The sequence below is a fragment of the Procambarus clarkii genome, chromosome 63 (assembly GCF_040958095.1).
Source record: "Procambarus clarkii isolate CNS0578487 chromosome 63, FALCON_Pclarkii_2.0, whole genome shotgun sequence".
NCBI classification, from domain to species: Eukaryota; Metazoa; Arthropoda; class Malacostraca; order Decapoda; family Cambaridae; genus Procambarus; species Procambarus clarkii.
The window spans coordinates 19,551,829-19,569,872 of NC_091212.1; positions in this window are offsets into that span (position 1 = coordinate 19,551,829).

Genomic DNA, 18,044 nt, shown 5'->3' on the forward strand with positions numbered 1-18,044 from the left:
TGGGCTGCCTTCCCAGGCTATCGAGTCCCATCTACCCGGAGCAGCTGGTTTTAAGGCGCCAGAGGCATGCCCTCGCCCCTTCTCCTGTCGGTAAAAGCAGTTCCGTGGGACTTAAAGACTAAGCCACCCATGCAGGCAAGGAGTTGGACTTGGTTGTCACAGGCTATTTGAGACGCATGCCGTATAGGAGCATTTTATATGTCATAGGAGCTCGTCCCCATTACCACCCCCTGGCGATGACAACCCCTCGGAACCTAGATTGGAGTACTGCTGCACAATGACAACCCCTTTCAAAGCTGTAGAAATTGCTGACCAGGAGTGCGTGCAGAAATCTTTACTGCTAGAATCTACTCAGTAAAACATCTAAACTACTGGGACCGACTAAAGAGCCTAAATCTGTATTCTCTTGAGCGCAGGCGGGAGAGATACATAATAATCTATACGTGGGATATATTAGATGGGCTGGTCCCAAACCTGAACACAGAAATAACATCACATGAGACCAGAAGACATGGCAGGATGTGCAGAAAACCCCCGTTGAAAATCAAAGGTGCAACAGGTACTCTGAGAGAGAACTCTATCAACATCAGAGGCACGAGACTATTCAACACGCTTCCACTACACATAAGGGGCATAACTGGCCGACCACTCACAGTGTTCAAGAAAGAACTGGATAAGCACCTTCAAAGGATACCTGATCAACCAGGCTATGATTCAAACATCAGGCTACGAGTAGCCGCGTCAAACAGCCTGGTTGACCAGTCCGGCAACGAGGAGGCCCGGTCGACGACCGGGCCGCAGGGACACTAAGCCCCGGAAAAACTCCAAGGCAAGGTAACCATCTTCACTACACTCGACCTTCACTGTAACCATCTTCACTGCACACGACCATCACTGTAACCATCTTCACTGCACTCGACCATCACTGTAACCATCTTCACTACACTCGACCATCACTGTAACTATCTTTACTGCACTCGACCATCACTGTAACCATCTTCACTGCACTCGACCATCACTGTAACCATCATCACTACACACGACCATCACTGTAACCATCTTCACTACACTCGACCATCACTGTAACCATCTTCACTGCACAGGACCATCATCACTATCTACACTACACAGGACCATCATCACTATCTACACTGCACAGGATCATCATCACCAACCATCTACACTACACAGGACTTTTATCACTATCTACACTACACAGGTCCATCATCACCAACCATCTACACTACACAGGACCATCATCACCAACCATCTACACTACACAGGACCATCATCACTATCTACACTACACAGGTCCATCATCACCAACCATCTACACTACACAGGACCATCATCACCAACCATCTACACTACACAGGACCATCATCACCAACCATCTACACTACACAGGACCATCATCACCAACCATCTACACTACACAGGACCATCATCACCAACCATCTACACTACACAGGACCATCATCACCAACCATCTTCACTACACAGGACCATCATCACCAACCATCAACACTACACAGGACCATCATCACCAACCATCTACACTACACATGACCATCATCACTATCTACACAACACAGGACCATCATCACCAACCATCTACACTACACAGAACTATCATCACCAACCATCTACACTACACAGGACCATCATCACCAACTATTTACACTACACAGGAGCATCATCACTATCTGCACTACACAGGACCATCATCACCAACCATCTACACTACACAGGACCATCATCACCAACCATCTTCACTACACAGGACCATTATCACTACGTACACTACACAGGACCATCATCACCAACCATCTACACTACACAGGACCATTATCACTACCTACACTACACAGGACCATCATCACCAACCATCTACACTACACAGAACCCTCATCACCAACCATTTACACTACACAGGACCATCATCACCAACCATCTACACTACACAGGACCATTATCACTACCTACACTACACAGGACCATCATCACCAACCATCTACACTACACAGAACCCTCATCACCAACCATTTACACTACACAGGACCATCATCACCAATCATCTACACTACACAGGACCCTCATCAACAACCATCTACATTGCACAGGACGATCATCACCAACCATCTACACTACACAGGAGCATCATCACTATCTACACTACACAGAACCATCATCACCAACCATCTACAGTGCACAGGACGATCATCACTAACTATCTACACTACACAAGACCATAGAACGAGGCTGAAGGCAACAACGATGTTCATCCTAAATCCTGATCCTGATCCCTTCCAAGTGCTATATACTCATCATAGCTTGGCGCTTTACCCTGATAGTTTCCTTCCCTTCATGTTATTCCAGCATGTTCCTCCTTCATTTTAACTATTAGTATTTAAGTCCAGGATGTATAGCATAGTGTAAGTCCAGGATGTATGGCAGTGTCAGTCCAGGATGTATGGCATAGTGTAAGTCCAGGATGTATGGCATAGTGTAAGTCCAAGATGTATAGCAGTGTTAGTCCAAGATGTATGGCATAGTGTTAGTCCAAGATGTATGGCATAGTGTCAGTCCAGGATGTATGGCATAGTGTCAGTCCAGTATGTATGGCATAGTGTAAGTCCAGGATGTATGGCATAGTGTAAATCCAAGATGTATAGCATTGTTAGTCCAAGATGTATGGCATAGTGTTAGTCCAAGATGTATGGCATAGTGTTAGTCCAAGATGTATGGCATAGTGTCAGTCCAAGATGTATGGCATAGTGTAAGTCCAGGATGTATGACATAATGTCAGTCCAAGATGTATGGCATAGTGTTAGTCCAGGATGTATGACATAGTCTTAGTCCAGGATGTATGACATAGTGTCAATCCAGGTCGAGGCCAACAATGTCCTCGCACTCTCACACTGTCGTACCTTGACGACTGTTCTTTAGTTATACGAGGCAAGTTAGGCAGTTCCTGCCACCACTCTTCATCACTATGCTTCAAATGTTTACCTTTTATTACGGCCCTCAATTTATCATGGGCTTTACACTCATCGGGGAGCCGCTCATAAAAAAATCATACTATTACTAACAACAGTAGTAGCGGAGCACGCACTTGAAAGTCACTCAGGTAATGATCCTAAATATGGAGAAGGGGCTTAAGGTCACAATGATGGAGACTCGGCTCAGACCTGGCACATCGTCATGTGTTCACACCCTAACTGAGTAACAATGACTTACCCTCTCTCTCTCTCTCCTTACTGTTGAGTGACCTCCCTCCTAATTCCCTTTTGTTTTATGTGTACTGTTGCCCGGCCTGCAACTATTTCTCTTTCTCTCTCTTCAGAATCCCTCACAAGGACAAGCACAAACACAGTTGTCTGACAAACAAACACATATAGAAGAAAATAACAATATGACCAGGTGATAGTGATATAATTAGTATTACACTTAAATATAATTAGTACTCAAAATAATTCTCCCTTCTAGGCTGCTGCTGGCTGCTCTTCATCAACTCACTGTGCATCAGTCACCTCGCCATCTGGGCTTAGCTTCTTACATATAAACTAACATTCAACGCTCTCGCCTTTCACTGCACGAGACATACCACATGGATGTATCCATCTCTCAAACACATACTGACGACCTCTCAACTCTCTTTATTTCGTCTCGAAGATCAGTGTCTCTTGTTAACCAACAAGTCTCCTCTTTAGTGATTAATCTTCCTTCGAATCAACATCAGAAACATCCATCAGTGGGTCCTCAAGTAAATACAATCCTTCTGCAGCTCCCCATATATTGCTGCTACATCTCAAAATTCTTGTAGGCAAAGGAGTTGGCATTAACATAAAATATGATTATAGTTTTTATATTGCCTTTATACAATCTGTTGTTGATTATTATGCCTTACATCCTCTTAATTTTTCTCCTAAACAACTACAAGGCCTAGATGAAGTACAGAATGATGCCATGCACATCATCCTGGGTTGTCCTAGAACTATCAGAATTGTTAGCATGAGAAAAGAACTAAGATTACATTCTATTAACGAGAGAATAGTTCTACTTAATACTATGTTTTGTGCCAAAATGTTGAAAAATAATGGTCCCCCCAGCTCTATTCAAATTAAATTGAGATCTGTTCTAAACAATTTTGACTGTTTCCTCAATCCGCCGCAAAAAGCTCCTTACAGTGTGTGGCTCAGTTGTTGTGCCAATAATCTTATGAAACTGAATGTGTTTCTTAGTTCTTATAAAACTGTTCACTATATTTCCCCTTGGAAATATGTGCAGGTCTCAATGAGAAACAATGACATGTATGACACTAGAAGCTATTGACAGTCATCTTCAAAATTTCAAACCAACTGAATCCTACGCCTTTACCGATGGTGCTGTGCAATTAGGCACTGGTAGAATAGGTTGTGCATGTGCAGTATATAAAAGGAATGAAGTGTTCATGTCTAGTACACAGAGATTGAACGACTGGGCAAGCACGACACAGACTGAGCTGTTGGGTATTTATGTAGCCACTGAGTACCTTAAGCTCAATGGTGGTGGAGTGATATTTTGTAACTCTAAAAGTGCTCTGCAGTCCTTAAATAACCCATCACAATTTACGTCTGAAGTCGCTTGTAATATCAAATGGAATGGAATTTTTGCCAATGATAATAACTATTGTATAAAAATTTGTGTGGATCCCATCCCATGTTGGAGTTGGAAAACATGACTTTGTAGATTGATTGACCAATGTGGCTTGCAGGAAAGAAAACACTGATTACGACTTTGGAATATCTAATGCAATTATTAGAAACATACAAATTAAAGAAATTACTTCAGATTTAGATGAACTAAGGAATGCCCAAAGACGTGAAAGCTTCAGTATTAATAGCCATGACAACTTTTATAATCATAGGTATTTGTATGGTCAGCACAGCAACCGGACCAGGCAATGTGTTGTAGTTATTGTGGGAATTCGTCTTGGCTATAGGCACATCTGGCAGGTTAGTGAGGCTGAGCCACTCACTACCAGAATATTCAGATTGTAAACTCTGTGAGAAACCTTTCAGGCATTCACTAGAACACTATATTGTTGAATGTGAAGGGAACTATCAGGGAGAAAGCACCAAGCCATTGCGACTATATAGCATTGGGAAGGGGTCAGGATAAGGATTTGGGATGTTGAATGAGAAACCGTAAAAGATTTTTGACCTCCTAGCCTCTTGTACCACCAACTGTCTATTTCATTGAATCTGGTGTACTGGACGACATCATAATAATTTATCCTAAATTTGCTTGTCCATTTAAAAAATGTAAAACAATTTTTTTTTAAGCAGCATCTGTTATGAACCCATCCCTGCCCTTGTGTGGCTGTGCACAATAAGAAGTTGTATTTACATATTTGTACATTGAAACATTGATTGTAAATATGATATATATATGTGCTTCAGCCAACATTTCAGACCTATTGTCTTGTGTATGACCCTCTGTCCTGTGTGACAATAAATACCATCATTCTAATAATACCTAATTGAATTCCTCAGATTTGCCAAATTGTAATTAATTTTTGTCAATGAAGATGTTAATGATAATACATACTGCATCAACCGTGGACGAGCCGGGTCCACCATACATGAACCGCTAAATACCGGATCGACGACGCTTGTCGCACGACGTGCTAATTTGGCGCTCTGCCAAGTCGCCCACAACACTTCATTTTGAGTGTCGCTACTGACTCCTGTAACTCTTCACTTGAGTGTGGAGGGCCACAGCGCACGTGCCCACACGACCCTCTTGAAGGATACACACATAGTGGGTCATCAGGGAACGACCACCCAACAGGCTTCAGGTCGCCCATTTTCGTTGCCACTATTCGAGAGAGACGCAGCTATCCGTCCTCCCACGGCTTCAACACTAGTTACTCTCCAAGACTCCAGTAGAGTCTTCATCACACGTCACAAATATCCTTCTTCCCCTGGAGTCACGACGTGGGACTCGTCCCTCACTCTAGCAAGAGACGTCACGAGACCTTTGCAGACGCCATGCTTCCCGCGATGACGTCATCTTTGCACACGGCTCGTTGCACACTGTTGACAGTGTGCAACGAGCCTTCCTCGTTACCTTAAAGATGCTCACCCGCGACTTATCTCCTCCTCAGGTATATCCAATGACGGTTGTTTGCATTAAATCATTCCCTGTATCCTCACCATGGCCAGGGGGAGGGGGGAAGGGCATAGCTGTAACTGTAGGGGGTGGGAGAGCTTACACTATGAGGCTACATAGTAGTTCATAACCCATGTTGGCTCCCCTTCACCACCACACCCACTAGCACAACCCATGTTGGCTCCCCTTCACCACCACACCCACTAGCACAACCCATGTTGGCTCCCCTTCACCACCACACCCACTAGCACAACCCATGTTGGCTCCCCTTCACCACCACACCCACTAGCACAACCCATGTTGTCTCCCCTTCCAACCCGTTCTCACAAATTTAATAAGTCAATATTGACTTATTAAATATGTGCATAGGTGACATACTTAACATAATAGATACCCTAAAAAGATTAATAGAAAACACCGACCTTACCTAACCTTGTTAGTATCTTAAATTAAGATAAGCATCTTATTGCTTCGTAATTACAATTATTACCTAACCTATAATAGGTATAGGTTAAGTAATAATTGTAATTACGAAGCAATAAGATGCTTATCTTAAGATACTAACAAGGTTAGGTAAGGTCGGTGTTTTCTATGAATCTTTTAAAAGGTATCTATTATGTTTAGTATATCACCTATGCACGTAGTTAATAAGTCAATATTGACTTTACGAATTTGCGAGAACGGGTTGCCCCTTCACCACCCCACCCACTAGCACAACCCATGTTGTCTCCCCTACACCACCAGCAGCACAACCCACGTTGTCACCCCTACACCACTCCACCCACTAGCACAACCCATGTTGTCTCCCCTACACCACCACACCCACCAGCACAACTCATGTTGTCACCCCTACACCACCCCACCCACTAGCACAACCCATGTTTTCTCCCCTACACCACTCCACCCACTAGCACAACCCATGTTGTCTTCCCTACACCACCACACCCACTAGCACAACTCATGTTGTCACCCCTACACCACCACACCCACTAGCACAACCCATGTTGGCACCCCTTCACCACCACACCCACCAGCACAACCCATGTTGTCTTCCCTACACCACCACACCCACCAGCACAACCCATGTTGGCTCCCCTTCACCACCACACCCACCAGCACAACCCATGTTGGCTCCCTTACACCACCACACCCACCAGCACAACCCATGTTGTCTTCCCTACACCACCACACCTACCAGCACAACCCATGTTGGCTCCCCTTCACCACCACACCCACCAGCACAACCCATGTTGGCTCCCCTTCACCACCACACCCACCAGCACAACCCATGTTGGCTCCCCTTCACCACCACACCCACCAGCACAACCCATGTTGGCTCCCCTTCACCACCACACCCACCAGCACAACCCATGTTGGCTCCCCTTCACCACCACACCCACCAGCACAACCCATGTTGGCTCCCCTTCACCACCACACCCACCAGCACAACCCATGTTGGCTCCCTTACACCACCACACCCACCAGCACAACCCATGTTGTCTTCCCTACACCACCACACCCACCAGCACAACCCATGTTGGCTCCCTTACACCACCACACCCACCAGCACAACCCATGTTGGCTCCCCTTCACCACCACACCCACCAGCACAACCCATGTTGGCTCCCCTTCACCACCACACCCACCAGCACAACCCATGTTGGCTCCCCTTCACCACCACACCCACCAGCACAACCCATGTTGGCTCCCCTTCACCACCACACCCACCAGCACAACAGTACATCTCAGGAGTGGCAACAGCAGGAGACATGAAGATAATGGTGGCGAGGAGCTACAATCTCCCACCATATAATAAAGGCCTTCGGAAAAATATGACAAATAACACTACACTCACCACCACCACCACCATCACCCTCACTATCCTCACCACCACCACCATCACCCTCACTATCCTCACCACCACCACCATCATCACCCACACTACCCTCACCACCACCACCATCTCCCACACTATCCTCACCACCACCACCACCATCACCCTCACTATCCTCACCACCACCACCACCATCGCCCTCACTATCCTCACCACTACCACCACCACCCACACTACCCGCACCACCACCACCATCATCACCCACACTACCCTCACCACCAGCACCATCTCCCACACTACCCTCACCACCTCCACCACCACCATCACTCACACTACCCTCACCACCACCATTACCCACACTACCCTCAACACCACCATCACTCACACTACCCTCACCACCACCATCACTCACACTACCCTCACCACCACCATTACCCACACTACCCTCACCACCACCATCACTCACACTACCCTCACCACCACCATTACCCACACTACCCTCACCACCACCATCACTCACATTACCCTCACCACCACCATCATCACCCACACTACCCTCACCACCACCACCACCCACACTACCCTCACCACCACCACCCACACTACCCTCACCACCACCACCACCACCCACATTACCCTCACCACCACCACCACCCACACTAGCCTCACCACCACCACCACCCACACTACCCTCACCACCACCACCACCACCCACATTACCCTCACCACCACCACCACCCACATTACCCTCACCATCACCCACACTACCCTCACCACCACCACCACCCACACTACCCTCACCACCACCACCCACACTACCCTCACCACCACCACCACCACTCACATTACCCTCACCACCACCACCACCCACATTACCCTCACCACCACCACCCACATTACCCTCACCACCAACACCACCCACATTACCCTCACCACCACCACCACCCACACTACCCTCACCACTACCATCATCCAAATTAACCTCACCACCACCAGCACCCACACTACCCTCACCACCACCACTACCACTCACACTACCCTTACCACAACTACCCACACCACCACCTCAAACACCGACACTACCCACACTACCGTCACCACTACCCCCACCCATAGTAACCTTCTCCATCACCACCACCCATATGACCCTCAACACCACCACTCACATTACCATCACCACCACCCTCACCCACATTTCCATCACCACCATCACCCACAATAACCTCTCCTCAACACTACCAACCACACTACCCTCACTACTACCACCACCGCCACCACCATCACCATCACCTACACTACCTTCACCACCACCAATACTTCCCTCACCACCACCACCCACTCTACCCCTCAACACCATCACTCACACTACCCTCACCACCAAGATCACATACTCTACCCTCACCAGCACCACCCACACTGCTCACACCACCACCACCCACACTGCTCACACCACCACCACCACCCACACTGCTCACACCACCATCACCACCACCCACACTACCCTCACCACCACCACCACCCACACTGCTCACACCACCACCACCACCCACACTGCTCACACCACCATCACCACCACCCACACTACCCTCACCACCACCACCACCCACACTGCTCACACCACCACCACCACCACCCACACTGCTCACACCACCATCACCACCACCCACACTACCCTCACCACGCTGGCTCACAAATGGCATACTCTAAGCAATCGACAGGAAACATGAATATGAAAAAAACTTAGGATTGGCCTAGTTGCAAAGAAGTAGTTAAGAGGTACTCGTCAGTGCTCACCAGGATTATAAGAAAAACAAAACTTTCGTATTATGAGAATAGATTCAAAGAAGCAAAAGGCAACATGAAGAGCCATCTTTAACATCCTAGGAGCTAAACAACATTCACATAGTCAGATACAAATATCCAAGGAAGGTCATTTACCTGCAGTAGATCTAGACACGGCAGCTGAATTTAATGGCTGCTTTTCATCAATTGGTGCTAACCTTGCCCGAAAAATCCCACAGATCCAGACACATTTATTTATTTATTTATATACAAGAAGGTATATTGGGTTTGTGAGAATACATAGCATAGTACAGTAATTGCACTCTTGTAAAGCCACTAGTACGCGCAGCGTTTCGGGCAGGTCCTTAATCTAACAGATAATTTTACGTAGATAAATTCTATCAGAATTAATAAAATGATAACAAATACATTGCAAGAAAAAATGAGATGAGAGAGATTAGTAAGTATATTAAAGCACATTGGTATATTAAAGCTCTGATTGATTACATTGACAGCTTGATTGGTAATTTAAACAAGATTAATAGACACCATACAGCAGATTGACAGTACATATAAGAAGACAGCAATGATCGCAATGATAAAGATGTTCAGATTGGGTACATAAAGATTGGGAGATTGGGTAGCAATAGATACAGTGCAGCTTTAAAGCAGAAGGTAAAAAACTATGAAGATGAAATTAGGTACTTTTTAGTATTGTTTTTGAATGATGCAAAAGTTGGACAGCTTTTCAATTCAATAGGGAGTGAGTTCCATAGACTGGGTCCCTTTATTTGCATAGAGTGTTTACACAAATTAAGTTTGACTCTGGGGATGTCAAAGAGATATTTATTTCTGGTGTGGTGATAATGGGTCCTATTACATCTGTCCAGGGAGAGTTTCAGAGCAGGATTTGCATTTAAGAACAGGGTTTTGTAAATGTAGTTGACACAAGAGAATCTGTGGAGTGAGATTATGTTTAGCATGTTTAAGGAGTTAAACAAAAGGGCTGAATGTTGTCTGAAAGCAGAATTTGTTATTATTCTGATAGCAGATTTTTGCTGGGTAATGATGGACTTGAGGTGGTTTGCAGTGGTTGAACCCCATGCACAGATACCATAATTAAGATAGGGATAGACTAGTGCATAATATAGAGAGATGAGAGCAGAGTTAGGTACATAATATCTGATTTTGGAGAGTATACTAACTGTTTTAGAGACTTTCTTAGTTATGTGTTGTATGTGGGTACTGAAGTTGAGTCTCTTGTCTAGGAATAGGCCAAGAAACTTTCCATCATTTTTATTGCTAATGTTTACATTGTCTATCTGAAGCTGAATTGCATTTGTAGATTTGCTTCCAAATAAGATGTAGTAGGTATTTTCTATGTTAAGTGTTAGTTTGTTGGTTGACATCCATAAGTGGACTTTTTTTAGTTCATTATTAACAACATTATTTAGTGTATGTGGGTTGGGGTTAGAGTAGATGAGGGTAGTATCATCAGCAAACAAAATAGGTTTCAGAATGTTAGAGACGTCAGGCAGATCATTGATGTAAATAAGAAATAAGAGAGGTCCCAAAATGCTGCCCTGTGGCACTCCAACGGTTATTGGTAGAGTGGGAGAGGTTATATTATTGATGGCTACACATTGGTGTCTATCACTATCACATGTTACCACATATCTTTCAGGTAGCTTCCCGAACTCTCTTCTCCTCTCATCACACTACAGATGTTGTGTCCATCATTCACTCACTAAAAACCAAAGCTGGGAACATTAGTGAAATACCATCCATGGTATACAAGGGTACCTCCCATGCCCTTGCGACACTCATAGCTTTGCTGTTCAACAAATCTCTAGAGTGTCATACCTTTCTTGATATCCTTAAAAAAACAAGAGTAACGCTAGTTCATAAAGAAGGCAATTCGGCAGACATAAACAGTAACAGACCAATATCAAATTTTCCTATATTATCAAAAATATTTGAAAAAAATATTTACAAACAGCTCTGCTTCTGTCTCGTAAAATTCAACATACGAAGTCCCTGTCAGTTTGGCTTCCAATCCCAAAAGACTACCAAAGATGCAATTGTTAATCTGCTTAGCTTATTCTACTCAGCCCTTGACAAAAATGAGTTTCCGATTTGACTCTTCATTGACCTGAGAAAGGCCTTTGATACTGTTAACCATAACTACCTCTTACTTAAATTCCGCTAATATGGAAACCGAGGCATTGTCCTGAACTACATCCTATCCTATCTTAGTGACAGACACAAAGATGTAGCCATCAATGATATAACCTCTCCCAATCTACTATTAACCGTAGGGGGTGCCACAGGGCAGCATCCTAGGACTTCTCCTATTTTCTATCTACATCAATGCTCTGCCTAATGCCTCTAACGTGCTTAAACTTACATTGTTTGCTGATGATACTACCCCTCATCTTCTCAGACCTCAACCCGCACTTGTTAAATAATGAATTAAAAAAGTTCACTTATGGATGTCAACCAACAAACTCACACTAAACCTAAAAAATAGACTTGCTACATTCTATTTGCTTGGCAAATCAGCAAATTAAATTCAGCTTCAGATAGACAACATGAACATCAGCAATATAAATGATAGAAAATTCCTAAGCCTATACTCAGACAAGACAAGAGACAACTTCAGCACCCACATACAACACATAACTAAGAAAGTCTCTAAAACATTTGGTATACTCTCGAAAATTAGATATTGTGTACCTTACTCTTCTCTCCTTTCACTATATTATGCACTAATCTATCGCTATGTTCATTATCGAATCTGTGCGTTGGGGTTCATCCTCTGCAAACTACCTCAAGCCCATCATTACCCAGCAAAAATCTGCTATCTGAACAATAACAAAGCTTTCAGACAACACACAGCTCCCCTGTATAATTCCCTAAACATGCTATACATAAACCGACTCCACACATTATCTTGTGCCAATTACACTTACAAAACTCTTTTCTTAGGTGAAAACCCTGTTCTGAAACTCTTCCTAGACAGATGTAATAGAACATATAATCACCACACCAGACATAACTATCTCTTTGATATCCCCAGAGTCAAACTTAATCTGTGTAAACACATTATGCAAAATAAAGGGACCTAGTCTATGGAACTCACTCCATAACGAATTGAAAAGCTGTCCAACTTAAGCCTTATTCATAAACAAAAACAAAAAGTACCTAATTTCATCTCTATAGTTTCCTACCTAGTGCTTTAGCACTGTATCTAATGCTACCCAATTCCATAATATATGTACCTAAGCTATATAACTTTACCATTGAAATCTTTGATATCGTCTGATATCATGGTTGTTATAATGAGTGCATATTCTACTGCATTATTCCTTGAAATGATCCTCAAATTGTGCTACAATGAACCAATTGATAACCCTGAAATTTTACCCCAATGTAATCCTTGTCATTATTGTGTATTGTTATTATTGTGAATTAATCTAATATTTATTCATTGTGTCAAAATTTCTTTCAATGTACCTTTAAACATTTTTTTTTAATTTTACTGGAAATTATCTACTTAAAATTATCTGTTAGATTAAGGACTTGCCCGAAACGCCATGCGTGCTAGTGGCTTTACAAGAATGTAAAATCATCATCATTACTATGTACTTTCTTAACCCCCAATGTAACTTCTTGTATATAAATAAATATATGAATAAATAAATAAATAAAAACCACCACCACCACCCACATTACCATCACCACCACCACGACCCACATTACCACCACCCACACTACCATCACCATGACTAGCACCACCACCACCCACACTACCATCACCACCACCACGACCCACATTACCACCACCCACATTACCATCAACACCACCACCATCACCCACTTTTACTCACCATCACGTCCACCACCACCACCACCATCAACATTACCCTCACCACCACCACCGCTACCATTACCCACATTACCCTCACCACAATCATCATGCTCCCCGCCTCCCCTAAGATGGCATGCAGAGATGGCCCCAGCAAGGCGTCCTGCGGTGAGCGACTTGGGTATTCCCGCCGCCCGCCATTAGTGATCGTGCGTCCCCTCTCAAATGACACCAAATGGGCATTACGAAGAGATGAGTGACGCATGTCGATTAAAATAGCTGCTTTATGTAATTGTGATGTGGGTTAGTGGCCGGACTCACTCTCTCTCTCTCTCTCTCTCTCTCTCTCTCTCTCTCTCTCTCTCTCTCTCTCTCTCTCTCTCTCTCTCTCTCTCTCTCTCTCTCTCTCTCTCACACACCGGAAATGCGTCACTTCAAATTATTATTTCACAAGATCGAAGAATTGCAGGTCTTTATTGCAATACTCTGGCTCTCTCAAGTGCGAATAGTGTTGGGTAACGGGATGTCTTAATACAGTATAATACAATAATTTGAAGCATTTGGTAAAACATTTGGTATTGGCAAATACTAGGAACAGACAATTTTAGAATGAGAAGGTGAGACAAACTATATGAATTCGAGACAGAATCTAGTTGAGTGACATACAGAAGCTACTTGAGGGAGTTTCAGAAGCTTCTTGAGTGACATTCAGAAGCTATTTGAGTGAGATACAGAACCTACTTGAGTGACATACAGAAGCTATTTGAGTGAGATACAGAACCTACTTGAGTGAGATACAGAACCTACTTGAGTGAGATACAGAACCTACTTGAGTGAGATACAGAACCTACTTGAGTGAGATACAGAACCTACTTGAGTGAGATTCAGAAGCTACTTGAGGGAGATTCAGAAGCTACTTGAGGGAGATTCAGAAGCTACTTGAGTGAAATTCAGAAGCTGCTTGAGTGATATACAGAAGCTACATGAATGAGATACAGAAGCTACTTGAGTGAGATACAGAAGCTACTTGAGTGAGATACTGAAGCTACTTGAGTGAGATACACAAGCTACTTAAGTAAGACACAGAAGCTACTTAAGTAAGATACAGAATATACTTGAGTGAAAAATAGACGCTACTGAAGTGAGATACAGACATTAAATTAGTGAGATACAGACATTTAATTAGTGAGATACATTCCCTACATGATTGATATTTAGAAAATACTTGTGTGAGTTACAGAAACTACTTGAATGAGATACAGGAACTACTAGAGTGAGATACAGAAGCTACTTAAGTGAGATACAGAAGCTACTAGTGAGATATAGACGCTACTAAAGAGAAACGAAACCTACTTGAGTGAGATACAGACGTTACTTGAGTGAAATACAGACTCTACTTAATTTAAGTGACATAAAAGCTACTTGAATATAGATAAAGAAGCTACTTGAGTGAGATAAAGACGTTATTTGAGATAAAGAAGCTACTTGACTGAGATACAGACGCTATTTGAGTGAGATACAGAAGCTACTTGAATGAGATACAGATGCTACTCGAGTGAGATACAGATGCTAATCGAGTGAGATACAGAGGCTTGATTGGTGAAATACAGACGATACTTGATTGACATACAGAAGCAACTTGAGTGTGATACAAACACTACTAGAGTGTGATACAAACACTACTAGAGTGAGATACAGATGATACTTGAGTGAGATACAGATGATACTTGAGTGAGATACAGAGGGTACTAAAGTGTGATACAGACGCTACTTGAGTGAGATACAGACACTACTAAAGTGACATATAGAAGCTCATTGAGTAAGATACAGAAGCTCATTGAGTAAGATACAGAAGCTCATTGAGTAAGATACAGGAGCTTCTTGAGTAAGATACAGAAGCTACTTGAGTGAGACACAGAAGCTCCTAGAGTAAGATACAGACGCTATTCGAGTGAGATACAGACGCTATTCGAGTGAGATACAGACGTTAAATTAGTGCGATACAGACGCAACCTGAGTGAGATACAGACGTTACTAGAGTGATATAAAGAAGCTACTACGGTGAGATACAGACCTTACTTGAGTGATATTCAAAAACTACTTGAATGAGATACAAAAGCTACTTGAGGGAAATGCAGAAGCTACTTGAGCTAGATACAGATGTTACGTGAGTAAAATACACACGCTACTCAAGTGAGATACAGACGTTACTTAAGTGATATACAGACGCTACTTGGGTGAGATATAGAAGCTACTTGAGGGTGATACATGAGCTGCATGAGTGAGATACAGAAGCCACTTGAGTGCAATACAGAAGCTACTTGAGATACAGAAGCTTCTTTAGATACAAAAGCTACTTGAGTGACATACACACGCTACTAGAGTGAAATACAGACGCTACTTGAGTGTGATACAGACGCTAATTAAGTGAGATAGAGAAGCTACTTGAGGGAGATACAGGCGATATTTGAGTGATATACAGAAACTAATTGAATGAGCTATTTGAGATTCTGAAGCAACTTGAGTGAGATACAGACGTTACTTGAGTGAGATACGGAAGTTACTTGAGTGAGATACAGAAGCTACTTGGTTGAGATACAGACCCTACTAGAGCGAGATACAGAAACTACTTGAGTGCGATACCTTTTCAACTTGCGTGGCATATAGAAGCTACTTGAGTGAGATACAGAGGCTAATTGAGTGAAAGAGAGACGATAATCGAAAGATATAGATGCTACTTGAGAGATATAGAGACGCTACTTGGGTGAGATACAGAATATACTTGTGTGAGATACATAAGCTGAATGAGTGAGATACAGAAGATGCTTGAGCAAAATACATACACTTCTTAAGTGTGATACTGAAGCTACTTGAGTGGGATAAAGGCGATACTTTACTGAGATACAGACGCTACTCAAGTGAGAGGCAAATGCTTCTAGAATGAGATACAGACAATATTTCAGTTAGATACTGAGGCTACTTGAGGTTCAGAAGCTACTTGAGTGAAATACAGCTTTTCCTTGTGTGAGATACAGATGCTTGATTAGTGAGTTACAGACGATACTTGAGTGAGATACAGAATCTACTTGAGTGCGATACAAAAGCTTCTTGAATGAGATACAGACGCTACATGAGTGAGAGACAAAAGCTACATGACTGATATACTGACGCTACTTGAGTGAGATACAGAAGATAATAGAGAAAGATACAGACGTTACTTGAGTAAGATGTAGAGGAACTTGAGTGAAATACATAAGCTACTTAAGTGAGATACAGACGTTACTAGAATGAGATACAGAAGTTCATTGAGTGAGATTCATAAGATACTTCAATGAGATACAGAAGGTTTTTATGAGAGATAAAGAAGCTACTTGAGTGAGATACAGACATTACGTGAGTGAGATACAAACGTTTTTCAGTGAGATAAAGAATCTGTGAGATAGCTACTTGGGTGAGATACAGAAACTATTTGAGAGATATTCAGAATGTACTTGAGTGAAATACAGAAGCTACTTAAATGAGATACTGACAAAAGTAGAGTGAGATGTAGAAGCTACTTGAGTACGATACGGAAGCTACTTGAGTATGATACAGTAGCTACTTGAGTATGATGCAGGCGCTACTTTAGTGTGATATAGAAGCTACTTAAGTGAGATCCGGAAGCTACTTGAGAGTGATACAGACCCTACTCAAGTAAGATACAGAAATAGCATTAGTGAGATTCAGACGTTACCTGAATGAGATACAAAAGCTACTAGAGAGAGAATCAGAAGCTACGTGAGAGCGATACAGACGTTTTTGTGCGAGATACAGATGTTACTTGAGTGAGATACATAAGCTACCTGAGTGAGATATGGAAGCTACTTGAATATAATACAGTAGCTACTTGAGTGTGATACATTCGCTACTTTAGTGTGATATAGAAGCTACTTGAGAGAGAAATAGAAGCTACTTGAGCGAGATACAGAAGCTACTTGTGTGAGATACAGATGATACTTGAGTGAGATACCTAAGCTACTTGAGAGAGATACAGTGCGTTACCTGATTGAGATACAGAAACTACTTGAGTGAGATACAGTAGCTACTTGAGTGAGATACATAAGCTCTATGAGTGAGATACATAAGATCAATGAATAAGATACAGAATATACTTGATTGAGATACAGAATCTTCCTAAGTGAGATTCAGAAGTTACTAGGGTGAGATACAATCGTTATTAGAATGAGATACAGTAGCTACTTGAGTGTGATAATGAAGCTAATAGAGTGAGATTCAGAAGCTACTTGAATGAAAAACAGAAGCTAATTGAATGGGATACAGATGCTACCTGCGTGAGATACATGAGATACTTGAGTGAGATACAGAAGCTACTTGTGTGTTATACAGACGTTACCGGAGTGAGAT